The sequence below is a fragment of the Linepithema humile genome, chromosome 3 (assembly GCF_040581485.1).
Source record: "Linepithema humile isolate Giens D197 chromosome 3, Lhum_UNIL_v1.0, whole genome shotgun sequence".
NCBI classification, from domain to species: Eukaryota; Metazoa; Arthropoda; class Insecta; order Hymenoptera; family Formicidae; genus Linepithema; species Linepithema humile.
The window spans coordinates 24999880-25022536 of NC_090130.1; the positions used below are offsets into that span (position 1 = coordinate 24999880).

A 22657-nucleotide genomic window follows, 5' to 3' on the forward strand; every position below is an offset into this window, starting at 1 on the left:
CAATGTAGGAACTCGTTATTTGGACGGTTCAGTTACGAGTTGCAGACAGTAAGTTGCAGGCTTCAGCGCGCTGATCGATGACTGTCGAGTACGAGCGGCGGGAGAGATGGCGTCGGCACTTGAACTTTTTATTAAAACCCGGCCGGGGTTAACAAGAACGTTCGAGCGAGTGTGAAATGCGCGGCTCCCTTAAGTCAGGCACGAAGAAAGTGCGCTGCATAGGGTTTACAGATGAGAGGAGAGGGGGCATGAATGGGGAGATGAGGATTTGGCGACGAGGGTCGGGGGAATCGAGACCAAGGGAGAGAAAAGTGAAGTGCAGGGTGATTTGCAAATTCCATCATCCCTCGTCGCATTAGCCCCACTCTGTTTCTCTCTCTTCCCCTCACTCTTTCCCATCCCTGCCCGGTTTTCGCAGTCCTTTTCCCACTTTTCCGAGAGTCGTGCGGTACAGCAACGTATACAAAGTATGTACTATATGTGCATGTGTGCACACGTACATGCACGTACATATATATGTACTCGCGTTTGTATTCGTTCGCCATCGCGGCGTGATTGCGTGTGCGACAAAAAGACGATTTGAGGCTTTTCCTCTATCGCGAGTCTTGAAGGAGCCCGACCGCTTTATGGGTATAGATAGCATCCCATTCAGATAAATCCGCTTTTGATGCCACCACCCGTATAGAGGATAATTTCTCCTTTATGCCGAAAACGATGTTGTAAAGTGACGGTCTGAATTCGACTGGGGCGAGTTTTCGGCTGAAACGCGAGATTGTCACCGATCGCGCGGTTTAATTTTGCTCGCAGATATCGGTGATGGTTTTGAATTTCGCTCAGATTTCTGATAAGACGGAATTAGCGCGGCGATATCCGATTTGTGAGACGAACGTGAAAAAACTGGGACCGGTGAAAAATTTAATATTCCGCGTTTATTAGCCGGAATAATAGGGGCGACGGAAGGCTCGCCTTTACGATAGGCGCGTGAAAGAATTCGCGTGATTAAGTCCGGAAAGTTTTCTAGATATTAAAATAACTCTCCGTTTTATATGAGTTGAAGCAAAAACAAAAAATTAACTTTTACTCATTTTTATTAATTAATGCCGAATAAATTGAATTATAAATGCGAAATACTAATAATACAAAATCGGAAATTACTTGTAAAATTTATAAAACAACGAGTTAACGCATTAAGAATCGCAAGATATTCGTAGAGTAACTCCTTATACATTCTGTTCAATTTTATCTTATCAAAGGCAACTAATTTTAATAATAAATTTAAAAAATTAGAATAATTTTTTGTCACAAAAAATTTTGGAGGATTCAAAATTAAAGTTATATTAACTGTAAAAATATTTAATGCAAAGATTAGAGAGACAACAAACAATAATTTTCAAATTAAAATCTCTCTAAGGAACGTTGAATCTAAATTCAGAAATTTGATATTACAATTTTATCCTGTGGAACGTATGTGATATGCATGTTACAGAATAATTCCTTCCTTTTAAATCCTCTTCGATGTTTTCAGTAGAGAAAAGTCTATTTCCACAAATTTCCATAAGACTACTGTGTCAGCAGACAAAGTCCTTTAAAAATGACGGCCGTTTCTTCAAAATGTCTTTCTACGAATCCGGCGATTCTAAGTGCGATCACGAAGAAATGTTTCCGCGGACGTATAAGAAGCTACCTTGTGGTAAAATCGGCTCGGTCAAATGTCTACTTCCAAACGAGGCCATTGTACTTTACACACGCCACCCCTTTCTCACCCTGCATCACCTTCTCCTCTTCCTACACACTGCAGAGCAACAGCACACGTGCAGACCGATGATCCGAGGTTCGTGCAACACCCCGGGCGGGTTTTCGTTGCTCCCTCTTGATCGTTCATTCGAGCCTTTTATTTTTCCCGGCTACGTGTACGCGAATGAACCCCCATCCTGGAGCAGCATGTCGGCGAGGACCGGCGCTCTTCCCGAACTGACCCAATTTTTCCGCTCATGACGCATTGTCCGCGCGAACAATCGGCCCCTCGCGCGTGAATAGCATACAAGCCGCGAATCTATGACGTTTCGAAGGAACCGGAATTGAACGGTGCCGGCTTATAGTCTGTATTTAGAATCTAAACACGTTATTCCTTTCTACGTGTGTAACACAATAATAAAGAAAAAAACAAAATAAAAGAAAATATCAACAGATTATCTATTTGTAGATTATACACATATATAAATATGTTAATATATGAAATAATTATATTGTTTAACAAAAAAAATTGACACATTTCAAAGCAAATCTTTTCATTCAGTAAAACTTTGCATTTGTTATGTTAATATAAAAAAATAAAGAAATAATAACAATATCGCAGTACAAAAGTTATTAAAAAAAATTTGTGTGTTAAATATTACAGACTAATATTTTGTAAAATTCTGGCACGAGGTGTCGATTCTCTTTTGTCAAACAGTGTGTATGTGCACGAATCGTAACAAGCATGTTTGATCTATGCACTTTTATCTTTTCACGTTTATCAAAAAAAGTATTTATCGAATGTTGCATAAATATCTATCAAAATGTACTTTAATTTATTTTGTTCATTCACGTAATGCTCTTTCTAAATATTTTATGTTTTTTTTTTGTTTAGGCATTATCTAGATATGAAAATTTACAGATAAATACTATTGCGTAAGAAGCATTGAATTTTCTCGTACTTAGTGCATTTATTGTTTCGTTTGCTAAATCCCAACATTTCTGGTGCCTACGGAGCATTGTTTGCAACTTGCTTTGCAGAGTTTTCTTAATGTTCACGTGCGGGTATTCCAGGGGATCCTCCTCGTTTACCGACGTCCTACCGGTTCCACTCACCAAAAGCATTTCTCTCCATCGCATTTTGGGAGAAATGGCTTCGCCCTCTAATTCCCCGCGCGCGCACGGCTCCAGACTTCCTCGTATTTTCCACGCCGCTATATGGCGTCTAATTAAAGTTTAAAGGAAATGTATAATTTCACCGAAATTAACTCGGAATGCCGCGTACGTAACGTTTCACTTTGTTACATTAATTGCCTCCGCCGCGTCACGATACGCTAATTAATATCCACTGTACACATAAATTAACCACCCCGCCGCAAATAGTTAATAGCTTAGCCACGAGTCCGCAACCACGGCTAAAAATAGAATCTAAATTCGCTCGTGTGTGTGCAATGACCGATTATATATCGCTACCGCGGGGATGCAAAATGCATTGTTGGGCCAACACCGCAAGTCAAAGCCCCAAGAAATTTCGCGTGTAAAATTATACAATTTGCATTCGAAAATACCAACGACAATACACAAAGCTTTCTGCTACACGCGTATGTATATGCGGATACATCGGCATGAATAATCCTGTTTAATGACCGCAATTATAATGATGGAAGCCACCGCTCTTCACAACTTTGTATGCAAAGAGAGATACGGTTTAAATTACACGATATCGCGTAAATAAATTTAAGCGCCGCTTATGTAGTCCATTAGACGAAAAGACAAAAAAAATTTCGATTTTAAGAGATTCGCTGTAATCTTGCGCGCCCATCAGCCGGCGAGATTACCGCAGCTGCAAGATCGGATTGGCGAGCGAGCGACTCCGAAAGTTCCGAGGCGCAAAACGACCTAAACTGTAAAGGACCGTACATACCGTGGCCGTCGCTAACGGTGCATCGCGCTATGCACGGCTCGCTCGTTGCACCGCAACCCACTCAACCAACTCGCCGCATTGCAACTGCAGCTACCGTGCTACAGCTAACCACTCCACGAGAAAGCCGCGGAAAGGCCCGCGCCGCGCGCCGTCCAACCTTCGTTGCTTTATCGACGGTGAACCGGCAAGCGAGCGCGAGCGTCTTTCTTCTTTTCTCCTTTTTCTTCCGGCTTTCCATTAGCGGATTTCTAGTGCACGTTGTTCATTTGACATTCCCGGCCCCCGCACTTTCCTCACCGTTGCGATGTATCGACCACAGGCTTCTGCGATATATCCCGCAACGTCCACAGAATCAGGTCTCCATATTTGGCAACTGCGGTTTCTCTTCGTTTATCGGCTTTGATAATTTATACGCCACTGCGACGCTGATTTATTATTTATGCGCGCACGATAAAATCACATAATAACACACAGCTTAATCAGTCCCATGAATGTTTAAATTGATTCTTCTAATGGAGCCGGTCATCCGATTTTACGATCGTCGTCAGATGATGCTAACGCGATTAATTTGTTGCGCAATTTATGCACAAATAATGCAGAAATTAACATGCATGTTGATCGCGAGCTAAGTTAATTATACGCGTTAAATAATAATATTTAATTTATACCGGTATCGCAAACAAGTTTCCTCATTAGCATTAAAACAGGAAGAAAAAATTTGATCAACCGTTTCGATATTTTATCAACAGGCATAATTTGTCATCCGAAATATTTAACGTGCAAATTCGCAATGTTGAACTTTTGTTTACAATATCTAAACGTATCTCGCGGAAGCCTGATTAACGAGAACTCAACCAGTTTTTAACGAGCTTTTAGCCTCCCCCACTTTGCTTTCTCGCCAGCTGTAATCTCGAAATTTCATTAGCATAAGAAAGCTCGAGATAATGTTACTTTGTTGGTCGTGTTATCCACGGATGCATCGAACTACACCCGTTACACCAAGTTTAAATCTGCTCGCTTATTGCCGCATTACCATAATGCTATGGTGTGTATGAAAAATGGCGCAACGCAGAACGCGTTCTACGGCAATTTAGATAAATTTCCCGGATCGTAAATTACAGTTGCCCCATCTTCGCAAACGTCGTATTTTACACCTTTCTCATTACAATCGCGTAATTTATAATCACCCGTTATATTTACAATAAGTAAATTTGTAGTAACCGTCCCATTTCGCCACGTTTTCGAACTTCACGCGGCGTTTCGCGCGACTGTAAATTTTAGCTTGCGGAACGAAAAGTCAAGTGTGGCTTTATTAAATCTTCTTGCTGAAATTGCTTTCACTTGGGAACTACTTCATGATTAAGTGTAGCAGCATAAATTTTCTTCGTGCAATCAATCACGTTGCAGAAGGCATTGTGTGTATTTACGTAAGTAAGCGCTCGTGAATATCAAGATCACGGTTTATCTCAAGACGGTACTCGAAATTAATCGCCGCTCAATGCATCAAAGCCCTAATTGCCAGAATATTATGTATAAGTACAGACACGGGTCAGCCGCAAACGTGACTCGCTTGCATTTAGATCGGATGTACGCTATTGTCTAGATTGGTTTGGGACGCGATGCGGCGGCGCCAGTAGGATTTCATTAATTGCGCGGGCAAATTGGGAGGTAACGAGCTCGATGAAATATTATGCGCTATAACGATGCAAGTGAATGTCCTGTCTGATGACGCGACGTAGCCGCGCGTTATTTCCTCGTCAAATAACCGACCTTTCGCCGTTGATTAATGTAACGCACACTCTGCACGCATCCGCGCTATCCGCAATGTTTTTATCGTGCAACGTGTACGATTAGCGGCGGCAGATAATTAGTTCTAGCATGGTTAATGTCATTACGATAAATTGTAGATATCCAAATTAGAATTCCCTACGTGTATCATTTTCAAAAACATACTAGTTTTCATTTTCAGTTCTGACCTATTTTTGAAAATTCACAAAAATTGCGTCATCTTCAAAAATAAAATATCTCTGCTGTTGTAATTATAAAAATAAATTAAATATAATTAAAAATTTGTTTTTTTTTCAATAATGCCTCGTAAAAAATTCGATAGACAATTGTAACAAATGTACGCTCTGTATATTAAGGATATACAGAAATAACAAATTGCTATTGCATAATAAATACTATTGCCGTACAGCACAATATCAATTAAATATTGTTTAATTGTAGTATTGCATTTCAAATATGCAATTACGAAATTCTGATATGATCGGTCCGACACGACGGAAATGACACTTCCCTCTGGGTTTGTAAGACACTACCGTCATGTACACATCGTGACAGTTGCTCCTATCTCCCTTGCCTGACATAACAGTTCGCTTGAGTTGAGATCATGATAGAAGTTAATATGATGGAATTGTGGCGGACACCTGGATAACCATGATGGCCACCAAGCGTATCGCAGGGTTTCGCATATCAATCTGGACATTGCGGTCATGTTCCTGACTTTTCAAACGCGCAGCGTAATTATGATTATCTGCGCATTAAGACTACAATCGTACGAACAATTCATAATTAAAAGTTGCTGCAAGTTGGAAGAAAAAAAAAAAAACTAATTAAGGCAAGTAAATTTCTAATTTACTGAGAGTGCGAGCGTATACGTTAAACGATTATTGTGTTTATAGCCGAGTGAGAATACGCCTTAAATCTTGCTTATCTCCGCGAACGCGTTAAAAGGACTCTCGCCGCTTGGATGTAACGCAATTACAAAATCATAATATCTTTATCACTTCGGGTATAAAAGGAAATTACAGTTACGGAGTGTATTTCCAACGTTACAATATTACACGCGCCCGACGTGTACCGGGAACCGTAATGCAGAATAGAGGCAAGAACGGGGCGCATCTCTCTTCCTCACGCATCCCGCACGCGGCTCACAATTTATGCTTTAATATTCGCGCATTCCTAAGAGCGATGTTACATGGCTCGTTGAGAGGAGCCTCGCGAATTTCACCGTCACACCGTACTCGCCGGAAGTATACTCTCGAGTGACATAACACCAGGGGGGTTAATACAACGGGTGGAACACAAAATGCGCCGGTTCATTCTTTCATTCAGGGCTGCACGGACAGCCCCATCGCGTCGCGACCATTTATGAATTAATACGGAGATGCACGAGTAATACCTCCGCCACCTCGCCTGGTACATACATTACTTTTATCGTTCCCCGCAGACGCGACGAGCGCATGCACACGACGCGGGCGACTTCATTTGAAGATCTATTTTCGCGCGATATTAAATAACCTTGTTATTGTCCATGTAAAAAACAACACAAATCAAAATACAGCGTTATTAACTGCGATAGAATAATATTTTTCAAGAGAAATAAACGAGCTGCAGCAAAAATTTAAAAAATATTCTCTTGATTTAATCGATTGAAAAGTTTAATTTTCTTGAAGAAAATTTTGATATATAATTTAATTAAAACAAAAATTATTATATGTTTTTAATGTGCGTTTGCACATACATATTTCGTCGGAGTTTTGAATATTATAGAGTAAAACAATTTAGATTTGAGTCAAAATTCTTATTAGATTCGATTTCTGAAAATTTCAAGTGGCGGTTAGCAAGAAGCATCGGACAATTGTTCGCTAAATGAATGGACTAATAGCAAATTCCGGACGCTCTACCTGCTGCTTAATTGACTATCGGAAAACAATACGTTGTCACGCCTACTGTATTATTGCCCATGATTAATTGTTTATGTCATATCGTGCGTATTTTGTTGTTAATCCCTTTGACGGGTAGCGATGAATGTACTGCCGCCGACATTTTTGTCCAATAGCGTTTCAGCGTGAAAATATTGGAACGCGTCGCAAACAGCGAAACGCTTCGTTGGCTCTGCGCGTCTCATTATTACTTAAATATATTTTGCATAAGCTGAACATCTCGCTTCGCGATTTGGAAAATTTTATCATTCGAATGCAACGCCGTTGCCGCGTTCGCGCAATTTCCAGTCGTGCGCTAAACGAAGATTTCCGAATTTACAATGTAACGGGACCGTTTACCGGAAGGAGTTCCGTATCGCAATTTTCGAGGCAACCGAATGAGAAAACGGCAGCCGGGCGTCTCTAAACTGTAGATTGGTAAGGCTAAGTCCTGGGTACTTGAAAGTTCTCAGACGAGCCTGATAACCAAATACTTTAATACTCTCGCCTTCGAAGTTAAAACTCTTATCGGTCGGACTATCTCGACAACTTCGTTTCAAGATAGGAAGGTGGAGGAAGATCGAGAGTAAAGAGCGCGCCGCTATATAAAGGATGAAACGGACTCTGAGTCAATAAGGCCGCATTTCAAGATTTGGAATCAAGTAATTTTCTCTCAACGAACATCATGAGCTTTAACGCGCTTAAATATAAATTAATCCAATATAAATTCAATAAAAAATATGAAAACATGATAAAATTTTTATCGAGCTTGAAATCGATTCATCTTCTTCAAAATTTAATTAAATGTTACTTTTTATAATTTTTTAATATAGCAGTCGTAAAAGTGGAAACTTTAAATTAATTATTAAAATAATCTCATCTGAAGATGTCTATAAAATCGAATTTTATCTTTGCAGCATGAAAGTTTAAATCGCCATAATTTTAGCAATAATATAATATTTCATTTGTTTCAGCAAATATAATTTGAAGCGCAAATTTAGAGTTTCAAAAATCGAAGCTACTTCAAGACGCAAGTTTATCAGGAAATGTAACTGCTTCAGTTTTATTGACGTAGACTGTTGGATAATGCATGCAATAAGGTTTATGGGCGACGTACAATGTAACATAAATAAAAAGAGAGCAATATCGCGGTAAGAAAGATAGTCTCCAGTGTTCTTCGCGTTCTTGATTCTATTCTTTTGCTAAATTCCATAAAGCCGATACATCTATCTCTTCCCTCCGTTTCTGCGCTTTTCCTCGCGCGGCCCTACCGCAGACGTTTTCGCGCGCGCTCCTCGAGTCGGTATCGAGCTTTAGTCCTCCCAAAGGACATCCGGTTAGCTTTCTGTCTGTAGCACTGAAAGCGCGCGGAGCGACCGTTTGTTTCCTGCAATCTCTCTGTAGCGCCGTAAATTCGGTAAATATAAGGGATTCAACAATAAAAAGGAGAAATGTTTCATCCTACGCTTGTCGTCCCCCCCTTCGCTCCTCTCTCAACCCCTCTGCAACGAAATCGAGCGTTTCGTTTGCTCGTACCACTTCGCCGCCGTAAGAGTGCCGTTTCCAAGAAAGAGCTGGAGGGATCACGCGTTATATAGAAACGCATTCGACACTCTCAGAAGTTCACCCTCACGTTTTAATTGACAATCGTTTTCGTTCGTTTCGCTCCAGTCGACGATGGACCTCTGGCAGTTTCTGAAAATTTCACGAAGCTTTTTCCCGTCCCCTCCCCGCCCGCCCCCTTTTCTCAATCCCTATTGTAACTTCCTCGAGATTGCTCTTTTCCCAAAGGCCGCGCGCTCTCTCTCAGTTTCCTTCTACCGAGCAAGCGAAGCGAAGTCGCCAATAAAGGAGAAAGATCTATTTTTCCTTTCGTCCTGACGAGAAAGCCGGGCGGAACGATCCACCGCCTGCGAACAACACGACAAACCCCAGGGCCGTATAGGATGAAACTCAGTCCGGCGCAGCGGCTTCGTCGTTCTTACTGCAGATTGTATCAGCGGCCGCGATGCGGCTGATGACGCGGAGCGACCGCCGCCGCCGAATCGTGAGACGTCAGCTCGATCTACAAATTTTACTAGCAGCATCTCACCGTCCCGTACCTCTTCAGGTCTCCCGACCGCGCCCGCCACGTCGGTACATTTCCGCCGGTACGCTTTTCGCGAAAGCGGTTCGCTTCGCAAGCGGGAAGCACCGTGAGGCACCGTTTGTTTCCTCGCAATCTGCAGGACTGTAAATTCCGAGCGAGTAGCGTGCACGAGCGCGGTGTGCTTTGCGAGGATGGAAATGGCTGTTGGCTGAATGCGAAGGGCGGAAGAAGAACCACTACCGAGGGCGGAGAATCGAAGTTGAAGTCGGGCGAGGTGATGCGGGGAGAGGCAAACTATTCCGGGGATGAGGTACCTAACCGAGAGGCGGGGGGAGAGGAGAGAGAGAGCTTGGCGGCCTCCCGGGGAATCAACCGATCTCCCATGGACAGCTCCCTGCGGTTCCTGACGTACAATCGCCGTCGCGAGCTATGGGATTTCTGCGATACCGATCACAGGACCGCGGTTATGCACCTCGCGGAAAACACCGATCGCAAAAATTTGTCGTAGCGCCCGGTTAGCAACCTAGTCCGAAAGATTACATCGAAGCGGTCGAATCGAAAGAAATATTATTAAAAATATTATTGTCGTTGTATCCACTCTTAAAAAAGATGAAAGATCGATGAAGATGAAAGATCGATACTCGAATGTATCGAAAGTCTCGAAGTTTATTGTTGACACTTTTTCGCGTCGCTGATTGGTTATCTCGATTATTATGACAGTTTGATACTTTGAGAGCAAAGATTATTTTGACGGTTATTAAAAATAAAAAAAATTTTATTAAAATATTTAGATTTCATAATTATTAAATTACTATGATAAGTGCGTGCGCGTAGCACGCGCCAGTATTGTTCTAGTCCACTTTTAAAAAAGGCATGAAAGATCGATACTCGAATGTATCGAAAGTATTGTTGAAGCTTTTCCGCGACGCTGATTGGTTATCTTGATTATTCTGACTGTTTAATAGTTTGAGAGCAAAGGTTATTTTGACGGTTATTTAAAATTAAAAAAAATTTTATTAAAATATTTAGATTTCGTAATTATTAAATTACTATAATAAGTGCGCGCGCTTGTAATGTTCTAGTAAGTGTAAATTAAACATTTTTCAGGTACAAATAGACATTTAAATTGTAAATGTTGTTAATTATGGTAAAATGCGGATTTTCGATTTTCGATTGTATAATCGAATTATTATATAACAATTTCAATATTAATTGTATAATTATATTAAGTGTGTTAAAATATATTAAAATGTATGAGAAACTTTGAAAATTTGTCTGATTTAGATTAACGTCATGATTAGCTGGAAGTCGATAAAATTTCCATTTATTAAATTGCTCACTGCTCACACTGCGACAGCACTATGCATATAAACAACAAGCGCTATTAAATGCAAATATTATTTCGCTTCTCGACAGATTAAAGTACTGTTCTTTACACGATATGTGACGATTATTTACGACCATAATTCCTGTTTCCGGATGAAAATACATCACGATAAAGTATGTCGAGCGACACTCCACTCCGAACTGTAACGCGTTAAGAGGCATACGTATCGCATAATGGTTTGGACTTTTTTTTGGAGGATTGCGCGTGACGTCAAAAACGACGGGAGCAATTTTTTATCTCTCATCCCTGTCCCTTCCCTCTAGTGCTCCCTGCAGAGCTGCGCATTTCCGGAGCCATGTTTATAGAAACCTTTTTTTTTATTGTTTTCGTTACCGAACGAACCCCCAAATGCAAACGGAATTACGACTCACCCTCGATCCCATGACTCATTCTATATCCACGATGAAACGTTTGCCCATGCGAAAGCCAGAGGGTTGAATGTGGGATTTTTATGCAGTTGTCCCCAGGAAATCCATGCCGATTGTTTTTCAGAAAATTTTCGCGCGCAAGGTGTGAAATTGTGACGTTGAAAACAGGCGCGCGCTTTCACAGATCGGCGATCCCGATTAAAACACCCCGGCCGCGATATTTCCGATAACGGAAAAATACCCATCGCACGACTTATCACGTAAATCAGGATCGGAATCGGAGATTTTCGAGTTCCATTCTCGCCAAGTTTTTGTCATTCGCAGTATCACCTCTTTAAGCGCCACAAACATTTTCAAAGTATAATAATATAAAGTATTTTGAGCCAAGAAGATAAAAAATAATAAAAAATGTTAGAGATATTGAAAGATTAATATTTGTCTCACAGAGCAATGAGAAATTTAACAAATGGAAATTTTATCGATTTCTAGCTAGTGTTAATCTACAAATAAATTAAAAATGTTTTAAATAAATTTTAATATATTTTAATGTATTTAATATTTGTTAAATATATTATTAAATTAATATAATTCAGAAAAGCATAAATTTTAATTTCGTTAACATAAATCTTTTAATTGTAAGATTAAAAAACGCAGAATGCTCAAATTGTAAAAAAAAAACTTTTAATTAAGCCTCTATTTAATAGAAAACAGATAAGATTATATATAATTTAAAAGTATTACACGTTAACAAATATAATAAAATCATGGTTACAAAATCCTGAATTATAAAAAATAAATCTATAATATCAATAATAATTTCATGCTGAAATGCAACACACGCAGAGAATATTCTCTTACAAAAGGCAGATAAAATGTTACTTTCAAATATTTTGGATATTGAACGGGACCGGATTTACCTCGCATAAGCGCGTAGACATTAATAACCGGTTGAGCTCACGAACTCAGCATGGAAATCAATATTTCAATTATACGGTTTTATTTTACTCGTAGCGCTGAATTCGCTAGCACCGTGCGCGGAATTTGTAATTGAAAAATGATAGCGAACGCGCAGCTGTCTTTATTTCGTTATAAACCAAATATGGAACCGTGTATGGAGCTGATTTTTCAACGGCATACCGACGCACGTGCGTGCAAATAATAAATATCGATTCCATGTGGTAATTATTATTTTGCATGGTGCCATTCGATCCCGCAATAATTCTGGAAATATCAAATATCATTGTATCGCGCATAATTATTAGGTGATACGCGCTGCACCGGTGGAGTGATAGATTTCACAAATTGGGCGTATGCATTGTGCTTTTTCAAGGATTTTTCCTCGATTACACATTTTATAAATATATATATTCAATATAAATTTTTTTGTTGCCTATTATATATTTTGATACAACGTGTATATGTCCGCAAAATATAAGGCATACGAAAGTATTCCCATCCACTGGTATACCTACCCGTATTCTGCCTCGAGAAACTTCAAAGGCAAAAGTACTCTCGGATAATAAATAATTAAATACATAAGCCATATGGCGTTGCCGTATGTCGGAAGACATTTCGTTAAAATATGTAAAGCCCTCCCCCCGGTGGATCTGCAAGACATGTAGACTGTGCAGCATTCCGACATGACGGGGTAAGAAAGGCCGCCCAGAGGGCTGAAAGAATTATAACATGGCCCGGCAATATCGATAAATGGAATTACTTTGTTAGAGTATGCGAAATTGATATGTAATTAATGTAACATTCGAGATGCAGTTTCTCAAAAATGGATGAAAATTTATTATAACATAGATCATTGGAGATACTTGAAATCTCCTTAATCTTTCGACACTAAATATTACATAATTTTGTTAAGAATTTATTAAATTTAATTAAATATAAAAAAAGTAATCAAATTTAATAATTACATTTAAATGCTACATAAAAATTGTTTTACGTTATAAATATATTATATTTGATAACTTAGTAAATAATAATCTAAGTTTAAAACATTTTAAAAAATTTCGGCAAGATTAAATTGTCTTATTTTAATTATTTTAAATGTCCAAAACACAATAATTGTCAGATAGATAAGAATTGAGACATTCGGAATAATATTCGGGCATAAATTCACGTCAAGTATTGGCGAAAAAAAGATATAAGAAGAAAGAGATATATAATTTTTTAGATTATACGACCGGTCTCTTCTTATTAGCGACGAATTAAAAGCTGTTTCATTAAAACCATCCCGTTGCGCGTTCTGCATTATTCATGACCGAAATTGTGTCTTTGTGGCCGATCGACCAATGTGCAGCGAGACAATATAATTGTCCCTCGTTTGCGGAACGCTTCTACGTTTAATTAAAGGAGAAAATGCTTGTACTGTGTTATACTATTGAGAGACATAGATGTGTTACGTAAACCGAGTAATCAATGATTGATCTTCTTCAAAGCGATGTTATATAAATTTATTATCTTTATAATTATTTCAGACGTAATAAAAAAAGTATAGGTCAGTGTAAGGTAATAAAAGTATAGATTAGTGTAAGATAAATAAAAAAGTATAGATCAAAGTACAGGACAATGTAAAAAAATTTTTTTTAAATAATAAAATTTAGATTGTAAATGCTCTTGATAAAAGTTGACGTCAAATGCTGATATATTAATAACAGATTTTCGACAAAATTTAAAATAACTTTTGATTTAAATTTTTATTAGTTTGCATTTTTATCGCAATTTATAATTCATATATGCCACATATTCATAGCAAAGTAAATGCATTTTTTGTAAAAGAAATTCCATCTCTTTTTACTAGGGAAAAAAACGAACGTTTTCTCTTAACTCTTTTAACTAGACAGTAATGAAAATGTTAAAGCTTGCAATGTGTCGCAGGAAATGTGATGATTCAATTGTTTGAATGTTGTTCACCGCTCTCCCCGCGATTACGATAAACATGTTCAATGAATGTCGATATGCTACTGGGATAAATAGTGGACGTATCCTGTATTTATTTCGAATGAAGAGAAACATACCGCGTGTGCTGAAGTACGAATAGATACATTGAAAAGGTTTTTTTCAAAACTCCAGTCAGATTCGGAAAAACAAATTTCCGCTCGTACGTTTGAATGCTGCGAGGCTGCCTCTCGCATAACACAGCCACTGTACATTTAAGCACCGCATTTCCCGCTTATTTACGCCAAATTCGTGCAGGATGAATTTAGGGAAGCGTGTTTGTCCGCATGTAAATCGATGTGGCGGTCATGCGGAAATTATTTCAAGTATGACCGGCGAGAAAAAATCGCTGCGCGCCATTGTTTGGCTACTTCTCGCTATTAAACTCTAAAATTAAACTCTCACCTGGAAAAATGTTGGAAAGCTTGAAATTCCTTTGTCTGTCCATCTCGGAAAAAAAGCGTATTGGCATTTTCGGATACAATCCTTGGTGGAAAGCGCGAATGCCGCCGAATATTTGTAGCATCGCGCGGAATTTCGATCGAAGCGAAATAAACTGACTCTGCCGCGGCAGGAAAACCCTAAAAACAGCGCATTCTGCTCTATTTGTTCACTAGTTACGTTTCAAGCAAATTTACGCGGCAAAAATTTGCGCGCTAAATTCCGGCGATCGTGCAAATACAATGCGGTTGGCGCGATTTACAATCAGTCTATATACATATAATCTGAACATACAATATAGAAAATGTAAAATTGTAAAATCTTGCTTCTTCAGATTCAAATTACGTACTATTAGTTTCAAACCGTTACTGATAAATTGGAATTATTAAGCTAAAAACAATTTCATAATTTAATTGAGACAGAAAAATACTGTGGCACAAAAAGCGATATATAAAAAATGTATAATATTACAAAAATAAATAAATTGCGTTTCAATAAAAATGTTTCATACTTTCTTCAATGTCTATAAATGATTAACTTTTATCCTTTCGTACTATAAAAATGAAAGCTGTCTCAAAGAGTTTCACCTTTCAATAACTGCGATTAATTTCCCGAATGCACTGACTTGCTGAGACACTTTCTTTACCCGGTGCGATTAATTGCCGACTGCTATTTCTTTCATTTGGCGACCGGGCGATCGGGAATATTTTAATACGCGCAATTTTAACGGTGCCGATCGATAACGACGTTTTAAATTAAAGAAACTTCAGTCGGTGAAAAGTTTTACCTCCTTTCCTCCGTCTGAAAATACACGCTCCAATGGGGACAAGTGCCGACACGATCAAAGAAAACTCTTCCAGCGATTTCATCCGGACTCGCTGTTGAGGATCATGGCGGGGAGAGAAAAAGCGAAACACAGAGAACCCTGAGAGCGGCTATCCCGTTTTTCGTGGAACGCTCGCTGTCCCTTGTTCAGAATAGTTATTTGCATTCATTTTATAGTTGAAACTGCATAGCCACTATCCATTTTTCGAAACTGTTTGTCTATGCTATATAAACAAATTGTGAATAAAATTGGCTCTGTATATGAATTTATTTATACAATGCAACACAATGCTTCAATTATAAAACAGATATAGATATTTTGTTATCAATAATTATGGATGAATAAACCAGAATAGATTAAACTAAAACTGGCATATTTAATATTAAAATAGTTATTAATAAAGTTACCAATATATTGCATTTTTATAGAGTCTTAATTATATTTCTTAAAAATGTTACATGAGATATAAAGTGTTTGACAAAAAGCGTATAAAAAAATGTGTGTGTGTTTGTGTGTGTAATATTTTTATCAAGTCTGAAAATAATTTTCCGTTTGCATAAATATATATCTTTTATCTATCATTTACAAGCTTATCACTTTTTGTCAAGCTTGATTTACTGTATAAAATAAATAGGATAAAACAGGTTAATTTTAATATTTAATTTTAAAACAATTTTATTCTGAAATTGTTTGTCGATTTATTATGCGCATACAGAGCTCATGAGATAGAGCTTATTATATTGATTCTTCATTTACTCCATATTCTATTATGTAATGCTTATTATATAACATTATCTAAAAAGTGTCGTTTAAAATTTATAGAGCAAACGGTCAAACAGATTATTTTTAAAAAAAAGTCAAAGAAGAATATTTTATAATCAGAGCAAGCTCAACAAAAAATTATAAGCTTATAAATCACAAGTGATACAATATTGATATTTTTATAAAAGAGAAAAATTATCTCTAAATTTGATAAAGATATAGATATTACATTCATACAGATCATTAAATCTATAAGCGGAGCGTACTTCTAATTCACAATTTGTGGATTACGGACATGTATAGCACCGAAACTTGCATGTGGTTATGCAATTTCAACTGTGAAATGAATACAGATAGCACCGACAGAGCACGGATGGGTGGACGGTAGCGTCCCACGAAAAAGCCCGGGATGGCCGCTCTCAGGCTTCATTCGGAGCGAAGTAACGAATCTGCCTGATCCGACGCGGGCTTCGACTACTGTGCGCCGTACCTCACAGAAACGTGTTCTACTTCGATGTGGCGCGCCACAAATCCGCAAAGCTCGAATCCCGGGGAGTCCCCGCGGATTTGTCGACGTTGCGACGGGGATGGACGGGAATGGAGAGACGCTAAGACAGAAAAAGCTAGGAGGAATGCAGTCGGGTGCGCGATTGGGAGCGCCGTTAGGATAACTTCGGAGCGAACCCGCGATCGATGAATATGCGATTTTAGTCAGCCGTTCGGAGTGCTTATCGTTAAAACCCGCTCTAGATTTCTTGCTACTTAAAATTAAGTACCTATCTCCATCCAGACTTTCCTATTTTCAGAATAATAAAATTGCTTAGTTTTCATTTTTTTGTATGTTATACCTATTTGTATGCCATATTTGTTATTTAACATCATTCGTCTGCACAAAAATAAATCGCGTTCTACGAAAATAATACGTTTGCAATTGCGTATATAAATATACGTATATATATATAGTTTAGAAATGCCATTCATAATTTTGTACTAACGTCAAAAAGTTGCGAGCGTCGCAGAAAATTCGCAATTTATTTATTCGTATTATCGATAATTGATCCAAAATATCTATTTCTTAAAGTGGCATACTTTTACTGAAAATAAATTTTACAATGGTCAGCTATATGCGATAATTGTGCGAATTATCTGTATAGTTCCTAACCTGGTGACAAAATGATGATTCCTATGCGGCATAGAAAAGCACTCCCTTCTGCGAGTCAACGCGTGAGAAGCGAGAATAGAGCGTGGTAAAGATGCAAAATTATGCATAATATTCAGTTCCGCCTACTTCCATCCGGTGCTTCTTCCTCTTCACCTATTTTCATCCCCTCCCCCCTCCCCCTCTCTCTCTCTCACTCTCACCGCTTGCCCTCCCTCTTTTGCAATGCTTTCCGACTGAATCCGACGCCACAACCGTGGGAAGCTTTCGGGGATACTCAGACAAATTCAAACTTTCCTCAAAGTGATTTTTTTCAATCAACGCCTCTTGAAGGACTCCTACCTCGACTCCGTTCGTGCTTTCCTTGAATCGATCTTTTTCTCTCTTTCTCCTCTTTTCCCTTACCGGTGACTTATCCATTCCCACCCGTTCCATCTTCTTTTGTCTGGAGAGTAATAAAGTTAGCGACTTCCGATGGCGGATTCAACTGATCTCGTTCGGTATGCGTCGAGTACCAGTGAACGCGTCGCGCTGCTATTTCTATGGGGATTTTTTTTCAAGAAATCACCTGACCGGCCACAAGACAAAAGATGTTTCAAAATATAATAACTTTGCCCTTATTATTTTAAAATAATGAAACTTAAATAATGAATTTTATTTCTATCAAATTCAAGTAAATGTTATATTTTAAACACATCTCAATTTAAAAGTAATTTAATTATCAATTTAATTAAAAATTTAATTAAAATGTTCAAATATTATAAAAGTACATTGTGCGTAACAATTAAAGTAATAATAAAAAAAAAAAAAAAAAAGAGTATCGATAAGAAAAGTACGTCGCATTATTCTAAGCGTCAGTTCAAAATTATTTTTATTATTAAGATAAATTATTTTCTATTTTAGTATGCGCTACTACCCCTAGTTGTTAGTGTTTAGTGAAATTAGTGCATGGATGAATGCTCAATGTACGATATTAGACGATACTAGTGTGTATGCAGCGTCCAATATTGCACATAAAGCACTCATCCATGAATCACTCTCTACTATGTACACGTGGTCTAATATTGCACGTGGCATATTCGTCCATGCACCAACATCAATCACGCCATCATTGGACTTTAAAATTGATAACTTTACACTGTTTTACTCGATCACATTTTGTTACGCGCCTGGTCGCGCTGCTCGCGAAAGGATTTACAATCCTGTTCACGCAATGTCTACAAGTTACAATTAGAGGTAATCGTATAATTATAATTCTGTGGCTTCGCTTAATGGACGTAATAGCTGTTTGGAAAACTAGATTACACGTGTCCCTCGGCTCAAACAGCGTTTGCACGCGACGCGCGACGCGAACGGTACGGGTCACGCCGGAATTATGCCGACACGAGGCGCAGACCGGCGCATCCCGCGCATCTCCCTACCGACACGCGAAGTATCCCGGGGAATTTTCCCGCGAAGTAATCCCGGTTACGTCGCACGATAAGACCCAACTGGAAGAATATACGGCGGCGTAAAGTAAGCGAGGAGGCGGCTAGAAGCCCGAGCACGGAAGATTCATTTAAGGCTTATGAAGAAGTCTATCCACTTCGTGAGAGCAGCCGTTCCAGCCATTCCCAGCCGCTTCTTCTTCCATCCCCCTCCCGCGCGCCTTTCCACCCCGAAAACTCTGCCATTCTTGAACTATCGTTCGTTCTCGCGCGCGAGCACAGTAGTATAATGGAGGGCCATCGCCGCCGGTGAAAGTTCACCGGTGGAAAGTTCGGATATTTTATTCGGTGCCCGGAATAACTTTTAATATCTCGGTTCTGGGTTTATACCGGAAGGGAAAACGAGGAGGAGAGAGGAAGCAAATGCGAAAAAGCGTGAGGACGAGTTGGACCACTAGCGGGCGAAGGGAAAGAGAGAGAGAGAGAAAGAGAGAAAGAGAAAGAGAAGGGGAGAAAGAGAGTAACTCCCGCGACTTTTTAACGTCGGCGGACTGACGTCGCGCTTCGGCGAGCTTTGTAGACTTTTAATGAAGAGTTCGGGCGCGCGCTTATTGGTTTCTGCAAGCGGTGGTGGCGGCGACCTGTTCACGGGCGTTCGCGCGTTTTATTACCCGCCCGCCCTCCGCGCGAGGGTAAGACCGCGTATATTTTTCGAGACGCAAGCCGCCGGCGTGGACCGCCGACGACGATGCTCTCCTGCCGTGTCTCGCGCCCCACCGAGAGACGGAATATTATACAGTTGAAATGTTAACTAGTTCGTAACTCGACCCGCGCGCCGGGGTTACCTCCTTGCGGCAGCAAGTTTCGCGAAGTTCACGCAGGCAGTAAATTGTACGCGATACATTGTACCGAGCCCTCTTGAGCGCGGGTATCGTCCGAAGTTACGCGAGAATTTCCGCGCGACCGATTTCTTCAACGCGTATACTTGTGACTTCGTTAGAATGAAGCTCGTCCTTTCAGAACGATCGGAAGCGGATGCTCTTTCAAGTCCGCGCTACGTGCTATTATTCCGAGAGGTATTTCACTGTATTTCTTTTTTTATCATAGTAAGGGTATAAAGTTCTTGCGTTTGCAGAACTCAGATTTCATGTGCTTAGACTACGTCAAAGTACCGCTCTGTAAAAGGCGTCTAAAAGACGTTTCAAGAATGTCGGGAAGATCGGGGCGGTTTTGCGACATTTCGCAGACGTTTGCATTATTTGCGGATTGCTCTCCAACTATAATCATGCAAAAAATGATTGAAATTGAAATAGGAAATAAGAAGATTGAGTAGTGAAATTCTTGTTACAACGATATAACGCATTTTCTCGGTTTTTATATTTGTTATTATATGTTATTATATTTGAAAATAAACGATAGTATAGTTAACACATACTTAATTATGTGAAAAACTTAATAACTCATTTAATTCCTCAAGAAATAAATTTTAATATTCTTAATATTCTTACAGTAATTATTGAATGTATGGATTTAATTATTCGTTCATTTCTTAGTGATTATTTTTCTACACAAATTTTACTTTTAACTCTTGAAATTTTCCTTTTCATAATTCAAGCACATATTTTTTTTCAATTTTAACTACTTCACACAGAAAAGAAATTTAAAATTTATATTAAATTTTTATAATCATCTTTTTCATCTTGTAAGAATCAAACTTTGAGCAATTATTATTTAATTTATTAAATAGGAAATAACAAATCTCATCTAATTGAAAGACGTTGAATAATTTAAAAATTATAATAATTTAGTTAGTTATAAAGTTTATTTGCAAATTAAAAAAATACGTGCATAGTTGACAAAAAAATCAATTATGCACTAAAGATGCATGTAATCGTGCTCAGGCTAAATATTATATTTATCGGGCGACGTAGAATGGCATGCGTCAAGCTGCGAGAGGACGGCAGTTTAACGAATTCAGAATGTAATCACGGGCCCAAGTTCGCCCTGGCTCCTTAGCCGCTGCTTAGTTACGTAGTCTTGCCGTCGTGTCCCGGCAACTTCGCTCGAGCAAAGTTTCTAATCCGCAAATCGTTGCCTAATATACACGCGGTAGCTGAGGTGATGCATGTTTAAGGTGGATGGTTTACGTCGGAAACTTCGGGCTGTAATTCTTGCGCGAGAACAGTGCACGCGGCATATGGTGGTATGTACGAGGGGGGGCAGGCAGGTCAAAATGTAAGGGGGATCCTATAATTTGCCGCGCTGTAGTTTGGCCAACAAAGCTTATAGTTATCTCGCCAATTTAGTATAACCGTCCGCATTCATATGACCTGTCGCATTCATCGTAACGTTAACACCCTTTTGTTCTCTATTGAACTACTCGAGGATCGATTCTTAATATTAAAATAATTTTGACAAAAATTACTAATTTAATTGCTATTATAATACCATTACAATATTATATTAATACGAATTTTATTTTATTCTAAAGTTTTGTGATTATAACAGTTATACGGTATTCACGGAGCGAGGCAGGAAATATGAGCGTAGATTCGCTATATTTTCAAACTGTAAATCCGCGCCAAGTGAGTAACTCGAATCATTCAATTTCCACGTACTCGGGGAACTATTTATCAAGAATACCATTCCGCGCTGTCATATATAAGCCCATTCGCCAGTCTTCTCGTTCTTCCTAAAATAACCTGGGAGAACCTGGGAGAACCGCGCGCGACGAGCTTCCATGCAAATTTTACTTTCCCGCTTTTAAATTTACTCCTTTAAGTTCGTGGGGGAATCGTGCTCCTTGATTTTATTGTTTCGAAAAGCGCACGAGGAAGGAGCACCAGCGACTGAGACAAAGGAGTTGATCTTTGATGCGGCGTTCCGTCCTTTCGTCGCTCCGTTTCCGGGGACCGAGGATATTTGCATGACGACTGCGAAACCGCCGCGGGATCGGAATCGCGTCGAATTTCATTGGGAATGCGCATTTAAGCCACACTGCGACATAACGAAGGGGGAGAGACGAGTCTGTCATTACGCAAATTTAAGGCCGGACTGTATGTAAAAGCGAGACTCGCGCGCGGGTTCTCCGCGCGTAACTCTACACACTCGGCTCGTAAAGAGGCGCCCTGTATTAAAACACATTAAGTCCACCTGCCGGGTAGTTCCGCTCTAGTTTACGCACACGGTGTTTTACTGCTGATGCCAAAAATTTAATAAGCTCATGCAAATGAGAGCCCTTATGTAAATCTGGGAAATTTCACGGCTAACCAGACTGCCCAAATCGCGGTACATATTTTTCGTGCGCGCGAGATTCTTATTACGGCGATAAATTCCGACAGTTTAGCAGAAACTTACGGCAGAGTGACACTGATGCGCGTAGGCACTTTTAGCGCGTCCCGGCCCACATTTTGCTGGGATAAAAGCAAGGAGTGTAATTACCAACATTTCGTAGCGGCATCTACAATCTTGATATTTTCTCTTTCAATTTGAAAATTGTTTTAAAATAATTTTACAACAAAAAAGTTAAAAAATTATTGCAAAAAGTAAATAAATCGAAAAATCCCTCAACAATTGTTTCGTCTTTTGAAGAAAAAGACAGTATAAGCGAACGACTTCACTAATTGGCGCAATTAATCGAGCTTTTTATCACACCGTGGTATGCCCGGCGTTGTATCTAAGGGCAAAACTTAGCGGAGCATAAATCACGCGGAAGAAAAATTTGACGTTAAAATGAGAAGTAGCTTCCTTCGACGTACTTTATCCACGCCGACGGAGTAGCGGTCGGGGAGTTCGATCTCTCGCGGCGGCGCTCGCTAAGTTACTTGATCTGCTCCCTCTAGCTAGCGTCTCGTGATAACTTTGTGATGGCTGGATAAGGATTTTGC

At 39.3% G+C, this 22657-nt stretch overlaps 1 long non-coding RNA gene across 1 annotated transcript in view; it reads right to left on the reverse strand.

Moving 5' to 3' along the window:
* Nucleotides 1–22657, reverse strand: part of LOC105668814 (uncharacterized) — a 133706-nt gene that overhangs the window by 54292 nt on the left and 56757 nt on the right. The gene's annotated exons all lie outside the window — the stretch shown is intronic.